Here is a 17,535-nt window from a genome sequence, read left to right on the forward strand (position 1 = left end):
GGTTCGGCCGGGAGGGGAGAGCTTGGAGAGCCTGGCCCGGCCAAAGACCGGTACTTTGGGGCTGTCTTCCCAGCCCTTTAATTGGCAGCTCTTAAAAACTCCCAGGAATTTACCATTTATTGTTTCACGCTCTTACCATCCCTCACCTCGCCAGGTGTTTCTGAGAAAACTCCTCATTTGCAATTATGATTTGCTTCTAAGGTGGTATTTCTTGCGCAGATACATCATTTTCCCCTATACACAGCAGTTGCCCTATACTCCACTGGTGAGGCCACACCTCAAGTACTGTGTCCAGTTCTAGGCTCCTCAGTCCATAAAGGACGCTTGAGGTGCTGGAGCAAGTCCAGAGAAAGGAAACAAAGCTGGTCTAGAACACTAGTCCTGTGAGGAGCAGGCGTTTTTTAACTCGGAGAAAAGGAGGCTCGGGAGAGACCTTATCACTTTACAACTACCTGAAAGGAGGCTGTAGTCACATGGGGGTCAGCCTCTTCTCCCAGGTAACCAGTGACAGGACAAGGGGACATGGTCTTACACTGGGCCAGGGGGGTGTACAGGTTGTACATTGGGAGGTTGTACATCAGTAGGAATTTCATCACAGAAAGGGTGCTTAGACTTTGGAATAGGCTGCCCAGGGAGGTGGTGGAACCACTATCCCTGGAGGTGGTTAAGGAAAGACTGGATATGGCACTTAGTGCTGGAGTCCAGTTGACATGTGTGATCCTGTGATTTTATAGCAGCCTTCCAGTATTATTTTCTTTAAAACACAACAGAACTGGTGAAACTACCATCTGATGTTCACCTCAGCTCCTATGGCACCTGCTTAATCTACACAATGAATCAAAATGCAGTGTCACCCAGGAGAAACTTCAGATTATATGCATGAGAAATCTGAAACATTATTTTAAAAGCTCTAAACAGCTGTAATTTCTGCTCTAGACTCCTGGGTATTTCAAGAAAGAGTGTTGTTATTAACTCATAAAAGCTTGTAGCCTAACTGGCAGTAAAATGTCAGTGTTTCTATTAATACTTAGAAGGGGTGAAGACAGACAACATTTTCCTTTACTGTGCTTTGTTTGACCAGCTGTGGTCAAATAGACCTGCTGGTGTTACCTGGACCAAACCCAAGCACGAGATATTTATGTCTTTCAACTACAGAAGCGTTGTTTGAAGCAGCCGTGCTGTGTGCAAAGTAGGAGACAGACAACCTGAACTCTTAGTGACCCAGGTTGATCAGTAACCCGTGTTCCGGAGCAGGACCTTGGATACCTGATGACTTCACTGTCAAGTATTAACTTGTTTGTTGAAAAGTTGTTCTTCTATAGGTCCTGGTATCTGGTATGATTTTAAAGCCAATACCAAGTCAGTAAAATTTTCCCTTCATTCATTCAGCACAAGTAATGCTTTTTACCCTCTGATTATCTGAGTGGCAGTGCAAAAGATAGATTAAACAGACAATCACATTTAGTTTGCACATGAATTTTAACCCAGAAAAAAAATAGTTGAACACCGCATTTCATACACTCATGCTTTGATTCCAGCTGGAAGGATAATGAATGTGTAGATTCCCATAACTCCAGCACTGATTTAATGTCTGGAAGAGAGAAGGGGAAAGAATAGTGTGGATGTTTTTTTCATCCCATCAGGTGTCCCTACCAAAGGCATATCTTGTGCCCAACAAAAGACAGGAAGAAAGATATAATTGTAATGTTTTTTGCTGAATTCTCTGGTTTCCTTTGTAGCAGAGGTGGAAGGGAATTCTTCTGATGCTGCAGGCCCCTCAGAAGTTGTTTGTGGAGAACCCAATTCTCAATTTGTGTGTGGAAGAAAACCTAAGGGTGTCTGTGGGCTTCCCCTATGCCACAGTTCTTCACCTTCTTATGCACAGCTTTGTTGTGCACAACAGCTTTGTGTAACCACAGGAGTGTAAAACCTTTGAGCAAAATGTGTTGCCATTCCTCTGACCTTCTCCTGCCCTGTATGTAACTCAAGGTACCTTCTTCTAGTATAGTACTGGCTGCCATCTCCATACCTTGTACAGTGTAAATCCATAACTTCTGGTGCCACCTCTGAGTGCAGCAACAGCAATGCTACTTAACCAGCAGATGAGGCAGGGAAAAAGGGCCTTTAACAGAACTACAGAAGGTAAGAGGTGTATGAGGCAAAAGTTCACACTCCCACCAAAGAGGAAGAGAAAAAGCAGCTGCAAGAGGCACTTATTTCTTCAGGTGTGCTTGTCCAGTTTTTTTTTAATTGAGCTTTCTTTTCTGACAGTCCTGTCACTGTCTCTGCTTGTCTCTCTTACATGAAAGGAGGAATGACCCTGCAGAGTTCCATTTCCTTCTTTGTCAAAATCATTCTGGCTTCATTGCCTGTTGCTAGTCCCTACCACATCCTCAGTGTCTTTTCCCTCCTTCCCCAGCTCTTGATCTCAACCTTGAGTTCCAGCATTTTAACCCTTCCCTAGCTGCACTGTCAAGGCAGCATATCCTCCTCATTAGTGGATTAACTCTGTACCTCCCATGCTACACAAAAGAAGAGGCATCAGTAGCCAGCCTGAGAATGTCCTACCACTGTCAAGGTAGACAAGAACTTGTAGGATTGACTTTGTACTGCATGGCAGCAGCCACTGACAGCTGGTGCTTGCTGGGAATAAACAATATGGGGAGGGATGGACTGTAAGCTAGATGTCCCTAAGTGGAGACCCCAAAATAGTGACCATTCAGGACCATCTTTTCTTCTGCAGGTTCCTGAATCTTTGTTGGCTCTTTGCTTCTGATGACTTGGCACCCAGTCAGCACTTCAGTCCTTTCCACCCATTTGGTAACTGTTGTGCAGCCCTGCCTACCAAAGCCATTCCATGGTGAATGTGGACAGCAGGTGTCAATAGCAGAGTTTGCAACATCCTTTGATTGCACTCTCTCCGCTCAAATAATTAACAGCCTGTACTGGAATCACCATTTAATATCATAAATATTACAAACACATCCCTGTCAACATATGCATATTAATAATGGCAATAAGAGGTTTAAGCATACATGTGGAAAAAGGTAATGGAAGAACTCAAAAGTAATAAGTAGCTCTAATTGAAACTTCCCTTAAAATACCATCAAGGATTTCTTTGTTGTTTTAATGTGAATCTGGAAACACCTTTCATTGTGAAAAAGATAAAGGAAGTCTTAATTTCATTTGAATGATTACTTAGCTAAATTGCAGCTGTTAGAATTGATAGTGTAATAGAGAAGGCAAAAATGGTATAAGTGTTCCGATAATAAGAGAGACAATCCTGCAGGTGTTAGTAGTGCTATTTAGTGTTTTTAAATTGAGTGGAATGAGCATGTTTTACACCACTAATGTGTTTATCTTAGTACAGAACAAAATGTGGCTATATGGTGTAAATTTTAGTTTACTAATTTGATGTCTCTCTAGGCCACAAAGAAACTAGGAAAACATGAAGCTATAGTAATTATTCCTGTCACTTAAATTTCTGTATTTTTATATTCAAGAGAAAGGATAGCAGCAAGCAATTGACAACAAGCTGTTACAAGAAACCACCAACATGGCTTTGGTTTCCCTATAAAGTTTACTAAACAGGAATGTTGTATGGGCTGAAGAAGGAAAATAATGTTTCTTTCCAAAATGTATATGGAAAGAAACATACCTACACCTGATTACATACTGTGTTAAAAGTTTGTCCCTACAGCTTCTGTGATTATTCATATTCTTACCAGGGCAGTACAGATATTATCACTTCTAGACATAGTCTAATAATGTTTGTGAAGCCCTGTGCTTCACTAGTAATTTTTGTTTTACCCAAAGTGAACACTCTTTCTGCTGAGTGTTAATGGTGAGAAAAAATAAACATGAAGGAAACAATAAAGAGGCTGTTTCTGGTTTGTACTCTCCGTAGAGCAGGCAATAAGAATGATCTATGTAGTGCAATAGTAGTGGAGAAGGTTTTTTGGACTCACCCAAATCCTTCAAACAAGTTCCTGATATCTAGTGCAAACAATTATGTAAAACCTCTTAAGCAACAATCAAAATGTTAAAACAAATGACCTCTTTTCCAATAGGGAATAATGAGACTCTCAGAAAGTTGATACTGGGCAGTTACACAGTTTTTTTAAAAAACTGCTTTATCTTGTTCTTTGGTGGCAGAAGGTGACATTTGCCAAATCCATTAATTTACACAATTTAGAAGACTGATATTATTATGAAGTATACCATTTATATAAGTTTTTTATTGTTCAGTAATGTCATTTAGACATTATTTAACTTGTGTTGTAGCTGAGCCTGAAGGCTTTGCCTGGGCATTGTCTTACCCATTGTACATATACAAATGTCAGCCCCTTGCTCAAAACAGTTTTATGTGCATTTAAGAGTGAGTGATACAGCTCAGTTCAGTCTTGGAAAATCATGGTGGATATTGAACGTGACTGCTGGAGGAAGGCTACATGCTGTATTCACAAAGGGCTTTAAACACTGAAAGGTTCCTCTTTCAGGTACCTCACTTCCCTGGGTTTTTTTCCCCCTATAAAGTGTTGCTAGTTATCTCATTGATCCAGCATATGAACTTTAGCAGTTGTGTCCCCAGGTTTCTCTGAAGAGACTGTAGTTGCTTTCTCTGCAGCCCCTAAGCCTTGCATTTGTAGTCAGGCTCAGACTGCTGTAATGCCACGGGTGATGTCTGCCTCCAGTTGCTTCTGGAGTTGTGCATAATCTTTTTGCCCACAGGAAAAAGCTGTAGTTCTCTTTCCTCCCTGTTCCTATTACATATTCCTGAGCTCTCATATATAGAAAATATATTCTAATCCTTAATATGCCTGCACTTCAATTTACAGGTGTTAGAATTAAACACACGTACCCTGGTTTTGGTTACAGCATCTTCTACTTCAAAGTCAGCATATATGCATGTACATTATCACTTCCTGTGATTGCCACAGCTCTGTAAGTGTATGGACAGCAACAATTCATTTTCTCCATGCCAAGGCCAGCTCTGCAAGTTCTATTGGGATAATTAATCCCATTGTGGGAGGAGAAGGTCATGTAAAAATAAAAGCTAAAATAGGGTAAGAGGTTGTATATAACTATGTCGTTACAAAGATGACACATCCAAATGATAATTTTCCTTGCTGTATGGGAATAGCTATCCCAGGATAAAGCACCTTTATACAAATACAGCTATAGACTTGACATGTCAGAAGTTGAGACAGCAGGGAAATTGCATTGCTTTAGTTCATCACAATAATTAAAATAGGACCTATTTATTTTGTGACCATCCCCAAATAACGTAGAGCAATATAAATTACTTCATTTGGCAAATGGTTTTCTATAAAGAAGCTTATTCTTTTGTGTGAAGTAAACTTTTCAATCCCCCCCACTTCCATTTTCTATCCTTCATTGGTCTTAACACCCTTCCTGAAGGGCACACCACATCAGTGAATCCAGTTCTCCTACTAGCACATCTTCATGAAGAGTGGTTAATGAAGGAGCAGTAAAGATCAGAAGGGTTGGAAAGGAGAGCCTTGATGGGTGGCTCTCCAGGACTAGGTCTGCCAATGTCTTGTGTCAGGAAAGAGGATGTGTGGCCAGGGAGGAAGGGAGGCAGGTATCCCTTCTGCCCTGAGCTCTTGCTGTTACCTCCAGGTTCACACCAAGAGTTCAGACAGCCCATGCCAGAGTCACCACTCTGTACCAACCCACCCCTCCTGCTCTCTCCCACTGTCTTCCAATGTCTTCCATCAAACCCAAGTCTTGCTGACAGATTAAAGTAGGACTAAACTCTACAGTCAGGGGAAAGTCTTACTGCCCTAAAGGCATCCTGCTGGTGCTCCCTAGCTCCAGGCCTTTCCCTCCATGCCTGTCTGCTCTCAGCCCCTTCCCTTGCCAGCCCTACTGTGGCTCAGCACTCGGTGTCAGCTGGCCCCAGCCTTCCCATGCCAGGCCCTGAGGCTGTCCCCAGTGACCTTCTGCTCCCATTCTCCCTGGGCAAGAAGAAGCAGCTCCTGCTGCTGGCAGTCAGGCAGACACAGCCTGCACTTCCTCAAAATCCACCCAGGCACCATCCTAATGGATGGAAGGAGGTGTCTGTGGCGAAACCTGGACACCTTAGCAAGGAATAACCATGCCAAGCCCTGGTGCTGTGGTGGGGGAGACTGTGACAGAATGATAACTGGAGTGTCTTTGGTGGCCAAACCTCAGCAGGGCATGCAGAGCTCCAGTGAAGGTGCAATATCATTGTGCATCATCTTCAGCCTGCAGTGTTGGCTGATCTCCCATCACACTAACCCACCCCTTCAGCACCCTGCAGAGAGAGGGGGTACCCCCTCTTCAGCTACCTCCACTCTGCAAATGATTCCAGGACATTGCTCTTACCTTGTCCATTCTTTAGTGATACATTCCACTCCCTCAGGCTAGCACCTCTAACATTTTATCCCTACTCTTCCCATTATTTTCCCTTGAATACCTCCTTGTCCCACTGTAGAGCCCACTTGGATCCCTGCTGTTTTCTTTTGTGAAGTGGATGCCAGCACTCTGCTGAATGTGAGGAAAAGGCACCACAGCTGGACACTGAGCCTCCCACACCTTGACCAGAGTGCTGAGCATTCCCAAACAATACTGCACATGTCACAGGTGAGCAGTTTCTGCAACTGGTAACAACAGAGCACCAAATCTGTAACATGCCTTCAGTCCAGTTGTCAGCTGGTGAGTTATGTGCTGTAAAAAAGCTTTTTAAGACACTGTCTTCTGAGTGGCCATGAGGGCTTTGTCCCATTATATGGAAACCAGATTATTGCTGAACTTATTTGTTCCATTCATAGGGAGTAATAAAATACACAGTTTGCTCAGTAAAAACTCCATCTGGTCTCTGAGATATATTGGCATGGCAAGCATCCACCTTCCATTGCTGTCATTTGCAGTCCCCATCCAGCCACTTATCAGTTCATCTGTCACAAGAAGCAGAAAGATTTCCTTTGCATAGACAAAAAGTCACCTCCCTGAGGCTTCTAGTAACTTTTCCTGCCTCTATTCTGGCAACTGGAGTGGCACAGTTTAAGGCTGTAACAGCCTAAAAAGGATTCATCAGACTGCCCCTTCTGCTCAGGCATTCAGAATTGTCTCTGTACAAGGAAACTGTATGGGGAGGAAAAGCATTGGGAATTGAAAATTAATCACTCTTGTTTTTTTTCCTGTAAGAGCTCTTTTGTAATGCTTTAGAGCAGACAGGAGTTAGCTGGTTAGGAAAATCAGCAAACTGAATGCCTTCTTTTGAGATAAAATGTGATTCATTTGCAGCTGTGCAGACACAGTCTTAATCCACCCCATGTTTATCAGGTTCAAAATCACTTTTATCAAATTCACCAGAGAAAAAGAAGTGCTGCAGGTTTGAGCTTAACTATCCTTCTGATACCTGTAGGTCAAGGCTGAGACCTCAGGTCTTTCCTTTCATAGAGGGGGACTGACTTCCCTCCCTCTTGGTCTAAGTTTACTGAACTTTCTGGCCTGTTACAGTTCATTGTGATTACTGTGACTCAGTTACTTTTCAAAAGTGTCACATTATTTCAAGACAAAAATATTACTGAGTAGTATCAAGACCTGTTTGTCAGGTTTAACTGATGCTTGGGGTTATTAGTTTTTATGTTGTGTGTTTCTGAATTTTTCTTGCTCAGACATGCCCTGCCAGTGTGCTCTTCTCCCTCCCAGCTTTTTGCCCTGTTGAGCTAAAATCCATTATCATGTTGCTTGAGGGCATTAGGCTTCCCAGTCTTGTTCAGCTGTAAGATTATTCTTAACTACTCTTTTAGGATCTCAGAAGGACCCCTATTGATCCATTAACCTATGAACATTTAATGTGTGGGGGTCTGGAGATAAAATTTTTGCTTTTTCTGGGCTTTCAAAGTCTCATATCTTTTTGTAAAAGCGACTCTTATACCATTCAGTGTGAGTAAAAAGGTTCAGAACTGGAGGTCAGAGTGACAGACAACAAAGTTGACCTAATTGTGGAGGTGTGTGAGGACTGTTTCAGAGCAGTGGGAAAAAATGGGAATAAAGGAGGTCAAAGAGTTCCAGAAGATGCTTCTGACTGAGTATTTTTGCCAGGTCCTGAGCTGTAATGGGAAATATGGAGTGTAATTCATCTCCAGATTGCAGACATCTAAATTTAGGTATTAAATATAGGTGACTGCCTGTGAGCCACATATCTCAAGTTCCATTTCAAGCAATGGAGATCACGTCCTTAGAGTTACTGGGGCCTGGAGAACTACTGAGCTCATCCTAAATTAGTCTCCTATCAGGCCAGTCTGCCAAAGAGCCGGTCATGCTGCTGCTAAGATACTTCTTAAACTTTGACAAGTCTATTTTGCACATCCCAAGATGCCCAGGGTTCCCCAAAGACAGAATAATCACACACATCTCTCCGGTAACTGTGTTGGCAGGGGGAAACTATGATTGTGTTTGCCCAGCCAGAAACACACCAGATGGCTGGAGCAACTGAGTGTAATGCATCCTTTGGGGCAAACCTCCTTGAATTTCCCAAAACCTGCCTGTATACTTGCTCATTATACATGACAGACACAAGAAGGGTGTAAACATGGCATCAAGTGCTCCTGGGCAGCCACAGAGTCAGTTCACAGCCTCTCTGCCAGGCCTTCTTACTACCATGGCCATAGTCTCATCTGTGGGGCTATGGACAGGAGCTGTAGGGCTCTTTGGTAAGAGTGGCTGGATATCTCTGCAGTAAGCACTATCAACTGCTAAGACATGGCAGGATGACCCTGGCACTGTATACACATGGATTATATATGGAACATATAGGGAAGGCTAAAACAAAATTTTATAGCTCCAGCACTAACATCGGTAGCTCACTTGTTTGCAAGAGAAAGGGCATGCTCATCATGTATTTCTCTTTCAGCTTACCCTCTACTCAAAAAGGTTAAAAAAAAAAAAGAAAAAGCCCAAACACACCCACAATGGCATGATCAGAGCTTATTTTTTCTCTCTTTGTTTGTAGAGTTCACTTACAAGGTTACAAATCTTTTTGGTATATTGCACAAGAATTACAAGAATTCAACTACTAATGAATTTTCACCATAGAACATGAGTACTGAACATTTCTGGGAACATGGTATGTTCATACTGTTCAACATAAAATGTGTGAACACACAAATACTTAACAGAATATATTAAGAATATATGCCATCAATTAATATAGGAGGATATATAAGTAATTGACTTGTACTTGGTGAGAAGATCCTTGGTCCCTCACTGCTCATTGCACATTCCCTTCACAAGGCATTTGTGGTACACATCTGCCTTGAAAACATCACCAGCTTTGTCTGTGCCACTGTTTTTACACGGTCTTGCCCTTTCTTGCTGTTGTTAGGCTTCTGTTTGCAACTAAAGGCTGCTACTTCCATCTGCTGTGGGCAAAAATGTGCTTCTGAAAGACTCTCAATGTCCCTTGGCAGCGTGCCATGGAAATGTTTCTCCACAAAAACAGTAGCTGTCAGCGCTGGATTTTAGGGACTGAGAGGTCATCTTGAATACTTTACAGTGTATCTTTTCATAAATTATTACTAGGTTTGGGCAGAATTTTCTGGGCCTGGACTTCTGAGCCTCTTACACTTTTGAGGTGAGCAAAGTGACTGATGTACAGCTGACTGTTCATGCAAACAGAGCAGCCTGACAAGCTGCAGTCCTGTGAATCTGCTTACTTTTCTAACTTTCAAGAGATCTTGAAAGAGAAGTGTTTCATCTTTTGTAACCCATACTTCTCACTGTACTACTCGACAAAATATTTCTTCCCTCCAATACCCTTTGTAATTATTAATGACAGCACAATTCTCCTGATTTTTCATCAGATTTATAACCTGAGACAACACTTGAGTGGGCACAAACAAGCAGACAGGAAAATAGAGATCTTTGAGAAGTCATGGATGGTCAGCATGGGGAGGACAGTACTTCCAGCACACCTGGAGCATAAGAGTTTCAAGGTTTTTGCTGGAAAGCTTTGAAAAGCACAGCATAAGTGCTTGTGGCATTCTTCACTCATAATGTGATGGCTGAAGGAGGAAGTGCCAAAGGGATGCGCTGAGAAATGTAACAGGTGGCCAGTTATTGGCTGGAATCAGCATCTTTATGGAGAGTGAGGGATAACAACACAGTGCAAACATGCTAAAGGAGTTCTTGAAAATGAAGACAAGGATGTGTTTGATGGGCAAGAAAAAAGAGCAGAGAATAAATGTGTGGAGTTCAAAGACAAACTGATGGAAAAGACCTGAAAGAAACAAACAGAAGGCAGGAGCTGTTACATAATGTGGTAAGATTTAACTCAGCAAGTCTCTAAGCTGCTGGCTATAGAAGAAAGAAAGGAACCCTTTCTCTGTTTCTCAGGTTTTGCTCATCTCTGGCTCTCCACAGGTGATTTCAAGGAGTGCAAGGTAAGGTTAATATAAAGGAGAAGTCTTGCAAGTTAGGAATGGTTAGGAATTTGCACTGTCAAATATTATGGAAATTTTGCACAGAAAAGTAATGGTCTCTACATTATTTTCTCTAAATATATCTTTCTAAATTTCTCTACATTTTCTCACCTAATGACCAGCAGTACAGTAGGTGTTCAGGCACCATGTTTTTGTTACCAGGACAAATAGGAGAATAAAGAATGTATATAGGGTGTGGAACTCAGCACCAGAAACTTATCTGTATTAGTAACAAATGTCTTAGTTAGCTTGCTAGAGAAAAACTGTGACATCTGACACTGGTATCCAAATAAAACATACCATCTGACACTGGTATCCAAATAAACCCAATTCATGCACAATCCACATAATATTATTTGTATGATACAGAAATCTCTTAAATGTGCTGAATTTTCCCTCCAACCCCTCAGCACCTTTTGTGCTATAACATGTTACCCCCAGAGCTTCTCTGCCATCAGAGCCAGTCACCATCTCTTAGCATTTTCCCCCTTAATATAAAATGAAAGAAGTTTTGAAGCAAAAATTTAAATGCTGAAATTCTCTTCACCTAACTCTTATTATTTAAAATTTAGCCTAATAATCTAAAAGTCAGTCTACTGATTCAGTTCAGGGTGAATAAATTGAGAATGGTTAATTTGATTTCTTAAAAATAAGTATGTGCTTACATTTGCAAAGAGATTTTAAGCTCTTTAATGTACAACTTCAATTGTTTTTCTTGACCTTGATATCAAAACCATGGTTCAGGACACTAGAGAGAAAATCCTGTATTCATAGTCATTGATTGCCCACATGAGGGGAACTGGCAGAGGACATCACTGCCCACTCCTTTCTCAGGTATCTGGGCCTTCCTTGGGTGGAAAAGATGTCCAGGGAAGGAAAAGGAGCACAAACACCTGGCTTTTCCACCCAAGTCAGGCTGGAGTCAGAGTGGGTATCTACTGACATAGTAGATGTTTGATCTGTGACATATATTGTACCAAATAATCTCTCTCTCTTTTTGTTATGTGGGAGTGGTGACATTTTTTGAGCTGTCAGACACAGTCTGAAAATCTGAAACTCCTTTACAAAACAGGTCAAAAAACCCAGGATAAGGAAGACTGTATTCAAAGATCTTTAGCAGCCATTTCTGTCTCTTTCCTGTATTTTTTATACTAATATTTTGAAATTTTATGATGTTGTTTTCATATATTTTTCCTGTGTTTATTGCTGGAGAATATGAATATATTATTATTGAGCTGTTTAGGCGTCCATAGCCACTCTTGTAATGATTCTTCTCATTTTTAGTATTCATTAATACTTTTGTTTAAGGAAAAAATAAAAGAAGCATAGATAGAATAATTTGTATACATAGCAAGCTTCAGAAAAGCTGTTTGTGTTTCTGAGCTCTCAGATTTAATTCTGTCTGTCCCTTTAATGTCAACTGAACACTTAATACTGATGAGAAGACAGCTGGCTGCTCAGACATGGATGTACAACATCTGTTGGCTGCTGTATGAGCACGAGACTTGGAACAGCTTCCATTCACTGTGCACCTGACTTTTTTGAAAATGATCCAGTTTTTGTGTTTGTGAACTGATTTGATGCCTTTATTCATCACAGAGCATCTCTCATCCCTTCTTTATCCATCCTTGACTGTGTGCCACACCATCTGAAAATGAAAGATTGAATTGGAAGGATGACACTTGTTTTTCTAGCTTTTGCACAGTTCATCCAATATTTTCTTTCTTTAAAACAAAAGTAAATGAGTTTTGGAGCGTCTGCTAGTCCGTGTGACTCTTTGTCTCCCTTGCCACAGGTGGCAGAAGTAAGAAAATTAAACCCCCAAATGCTCACAAGCTTAGAGCTAGGAGCAAGGGGATGATAAAGAATCCACGTAGGGATGGAGAGTCTCTGCTTCTGCAGCACCTGAACTGTGGTCTCGTTTCTTTGATGAAGAAACAGGTAAAGCTTGTGACTGGGAAGAGTGCCTGAGAGATTAGTTAAATCAGCAGTGTTGGAATCCATTGCAATAAAAAATTTAAAGAACTTCTGGGTCCCTGAATGTAGCTGGGTAATCCTCCAACAGGAGAACTCTTTTTGGGGCTGTAACCTGCACTCAGGATGCTGCCCATGCTGCTGGCAGCTTCCAGCAGAGTATCACAAGGTGTGTTGCAAATGCTGAATATGTACATTTGCAGATGATGGCTTTCTAACTCTGAAAATGCTTTCTTTCCAGCACACAACACATGCATGTAATTCCATGCCACTGTGAATGTGTCCATACAGTTTGCTAAAATCATCCTTTATGTTATGGGGAGATGGGAACTTTATTTGCCATCAACACAAAAGTAAGAGGGATGCATGTCATTGCTTCTTTCCACTTCACCTAAGGCACCTTCTCAGGGCAGGAGCTGCACAGACATACACACCTGTGTGATCTCAAGTGCAAACTGATTTTCAGGGTGGGGTGGGGAGGTGTTGATATATTCAGTCTTAAGCAAAGGGCTTGTAGACCCAGAGCTGGGAAGGTAAGTTCTCCTGGGACATGCATTCCTAAGCAGCTGGGTGTAGATATTGTCAACAGCATGACATCCAAAATTCCTGTAACTGTGTTTGCTGCTACCTTACTTGAGTGTGTTGGTCATTGTTACTGGCTGCAGATGGTGCTTCATGAATGCCTCCACACGTGTTCTGGGCTGAAGTTATCTCACTTGAGTGAGGGTGAGGGGAGCTTACTGGGATAGGTACTAGGTGTTATCCAGGGTCCAGCATAGCCAGGACTTTGGGTTTTGCCCAGAACCTGTAGGTATCATTGCTATAGAAATAATCCTTTTTGCCTACTTTGTCAAGATATGAGAGGATTTAGGCTATAAGCATTTCAACAAGTGCCTGCTCCTTCCCTTTGACAGGGGAAACAAGATTTCTTCCTTTAGCTGGTCTACTGCAGTCCATAGGTCAGGATAGCCAACCCACTCCATCTACTTTTTAGCTACAATAAACTCTGAACTGGAACCCCTAAAGTGTGTGCTTGATTGTGCTGGTACTCTTCTGGGTGTGTGTGGATGGATTTGAAATTTTTTTTTGTGCCTGTTGTGACTTTGTTAGGTCCCTTCTAAACAAATCTGAGGAAATATGGGCACACCAATTTCCATTTTTTATCATAGACAGAATCAGATGTGAGCTTATGCCAGTGGTTGTGACAAGGCTAGAGTCTGCATGTGAAGATATCCAAATCCTCTTGACATGTGTTCTCTATGAAGTCTGAAAGGTAAGGGTAGAACCCATTTGCTTTAATTTAGGTGTTTGAAGGTGATGTATTTAGCCTTAGATTACATTATAGGCTCTTTTCATAAGCAACAAACAGGGAAATGTACACTCAAAGCTGATATGTGTCATCCTAAAATGAATGCCTGTGAGAAGTTAGGCAAGTACAAGGGGCAATTCCTGTTTCCTTCCATCACACTTGAAGAGAGCATGGGGTACTAGCTCTGGCTGCTGTGGATGACTGTGGATTGGTGGCAATATTTCAGTGCTTATGGAACCTGGCCATAGAATCCCTCTTCAAAGATGACAGAAGTAGAACTATGATGGCTCCCTCACAACTACTACTAAGAATAAGAGCCAGCAGACCTGGGATGACAGACATTTGCAGTGACCATCTGGACTGGATGGCTCTCCTCCAGAAGGGATGAGGAGTGGAACAGCTGACCTGCTAATAAATATCTACAAGTGTTCATCTCACATTTATTATGCCACACTGAGATGAAACCCTAACCCCGACTCTAACTAACCCTGGGAGTGCCAATTAAGGTATAGATATTTTATTTTTCCATTATCCTGAAGAACAGAAATACTGCTAGCACTGAACTCATGCTAGAGGAATTCCAAAGAAGTCCCAACCGGAATAGTAATCAACAAACTCATTGAGAATAACAAAATAATAAGGGGCTTACACCTTAAGAGCAGTTTTCATGAAGAGAAATTCTGACTACTTTTGTGTCCTTTTTTTTTTTTTTGGTAGCAAATTTATAAAGGGAGAAAGAAAAGGAGGCAGATAATTTACTGGCTGAACTTTCACACAATAAGCAGTAAAAGAAACTTCAAAACCACATGATTGCAGGAGCTGTTCTGTCATTAATCAAACTTGCAAGAGAAAGGACTCAAAGGGTAATAAAATCAGTTTGAAATTAGGTTAAATTTGAATTGTTCAAGTAACCACTACACATAAAATTTGCTTGTGTGCTATCATCAGAGTTAAAAACAGAATTAGCCAATTATTATAAGAAGCTGTATAATTAATTAGCAAACTGTTATGGATCTAAAAAATTATTCAGAGTCTAGCACTTACTTTCATCAAACTTCATTTTATTAATCTGTGCCACGAAACCTTCCTACAATATTACTTTATGCAAGAATCTCATGGAGTGAAGAAGGATTCCATTTCTTCATACAAATCCCTGGAATTTGCTAGGTTTCAGGTTCTGCATTTTTTGGTGTCCATGGGGTAGGATGGGAGTGCAGCTGGTTGCAGCTGCTCATGCTTTATACCTCTGGACACCTTAGAGCCTGGCTGTGAGCCGAGAGCGTGCCATCACGGATATGTTGTCTCAAACATTTGGCCAGAGGCGTGCAAAATAGAAACCCTAATGCCACAACAGTTGCACTGACCAGGTGTCCTCAGAGGTTGGCTGGGGACAGAGACGCTTCTTTTTACACTTTCTAGGAAGCATCCGGATGCTACTGAGTGAGCTAGGAAAGAGAATCTGTTCTTCATTCCTTGGAAAGCTGAAGTAGTGTGGAAGAAAAGCTTTGGGTTTTCCAGAATGCATTCCTAAAATGGTTTGGTGAAGAAGAAGCGTGTTTGACCAGGGAAAGGGGCAATGCAGTTTCACGTTTTTGGAGGAGTGGGGTGAGTGGTGGAGCTCCTGTTCTGTGGAAATTACCCAAGGTTGTTCTTTGATGCCTTCTGTGCTTTGTGACACCACCAAGTTGTCACACAATGGGAGCCACAGGGTCTGTCTCTGGTAATGTTACCACAACCTGTGGAGCTAGTTTTATTTATCTGCCCTTTCCTTCCCAACTGCCTACTGGAATTGAGTGGAGAAGGTCTCGGAGGGGATCAGCTTCTGACAGAAACATTTCCTTGTCTACAAGGATGAGAAAAATGGGTGTAACTCAGTCTGATACTTTCTTAATCTCATTGGAGTCCTGCTGAAGACAGAGCCTTGACCTTACCTGTTCTTTTTGCACACTCCTGTCCTTCAGCCCTTGGAAACACAGAGGCTTTCTGTATAAGAATCTTTTGTGTAGCTGAGGGAGCAGTGGCTTAACCAAGTGATCTGCTCCAGAACCACAGTCAGCATCATTGACACATCCATTAAAGCCTGAAAAGTGCATGCAAATAAAATTTGTGAAATATCATATGGTCATTAGCCTGTATGCAGTGCCTCTTAGATTGTCAAATAAACTGTTGAAGACTAGAGCTTTGTTATTCTCTTTATTGTTGGCATAAACCAAGGGATGGGATAGTGAGGAAATATAAAAGTCACTTCTAAACTTTTGGCCAGGATGTCATACTACCAACAAACTATTGAAGACTTTGCAACATCCCCTTTTTTTTTTTAATACCTTCATGTGGGGTGAGGGTCTGTAGTGATGCAGAGTCCCCAGGCAGGTGGAAAGCAGAGCTGCTTTATTGCAAAAACCAGGCCTTTTAAAGCAGTTAGCCCATTATCAGCTATATAGTTTTAAATCATAACAAACATAGTTCAACCAACCACCATACACCATGATGTGAACACACAAGGGTTACATAACTTGTTTTTCTACCCCTAATTCAGCTGAGTCTCTTTCCCACAGTCCTTTTCTGCTTAGCCAAGATAGCAGGCCTGAGCCATGATTGTACAAGGCCTTCTCTTGGTAAGGTTTTACCTATATGCAACACCTTCAGATTAAAATGCCAATGGAATTAATCAAAATTAGGAGTGTTCAGCAGAGCAGGAAAGACTGCAGAGTGCTGCTGCTGCAAAAATTAATAGAGACATTCTGGAATCCTGGCTCCATCGCATGACTGAGTCCATAACCTCAGCTATCAAAAGTTCATTATATATGTAGCTTTGGGGGATTTAACAAACCGTTTCAAAGATTGGAGATTATAAGAAAAATGAAAAATAAATATGTTCATTACAGTATCATTACTTGATTTTGCCTTCAGAAACTGGCACGTACAGTTTGGCTGAACAGACATGGAACAATTTATTTTGATCAGTATGAAATACAATGCATTTTACCCTGCTCCTCTTACTCTTTCCATGGCTCAGGTTGCACAGAGTTTGATTAATGTGCATGCTTTACACAGGGTAATTTTTACTTTTATATCCCCTCTCATAGTCATATAAAAAGGCAGTATCTACCCTGGATAAGATCTCCCTTGTGTTAGAGAAAACACACACACATGCATTTTTTTCTTTCCTTGAATTTTTGTTCTATGGTTTTGAAGGAAATAACTTTCAAGCTCATATTTTTTGTTCTTTAGTGAATATAGTATTGGGCTAGGAAGAGAGCAAACCTAGAAATGAGTAATCAGAGTCTTCAATAGAATACCACCCTGACAGCTACAAGCTTGGTCTTATGGGATGCACTTTAATATAGTTCTACAACTAGTAATTGAAGGCAACAAATATCTTTTTGGCCCTACCAAGACCATTTGATGTACTAATCTAGTTTTAGGTATCCAAGTAAAATCTGCTGCTCCCACTGTTCTATATTTTTGTGACTGGAGTGTGTGCATTTAAATTGGTAAATAAAATTGAAACCAATGGATTATTTTTATGGTAATATTTATACCACTGATAAAAGATAGCCTGCCTCCAAGTTGAAAAAATTCAACAATCCCTTTTCAATATTGACAAAAGTAGATTTTTTTTCCCTCAAAAAATTAATGCAAAATTTAATTTCTTCAGTGTTGTTTTTGTTCTCATATAGATATATACCTACAGGCTTCAAAGTGCTCCATGAAAAGTTATTTAACTTCAGAAGACTTGTCTAATAATCTCCGTTGGTGTACAAGAGCTATTGCATT

This window comes from Molothrus aeneus, chromosome 2 (assembly GCF_037042795.1).
Source record: "Molothrus aeneus isolate 106 chromosome 2, BPBGC_Maene_1.0, whole genome shotgun sequence".
Taxonomy (NCBI): Eukaryota; Metazoa; Chordata; class Aves; order Passeriformes; family Icteridae; genus Molothrus; species Molothrus aeneus.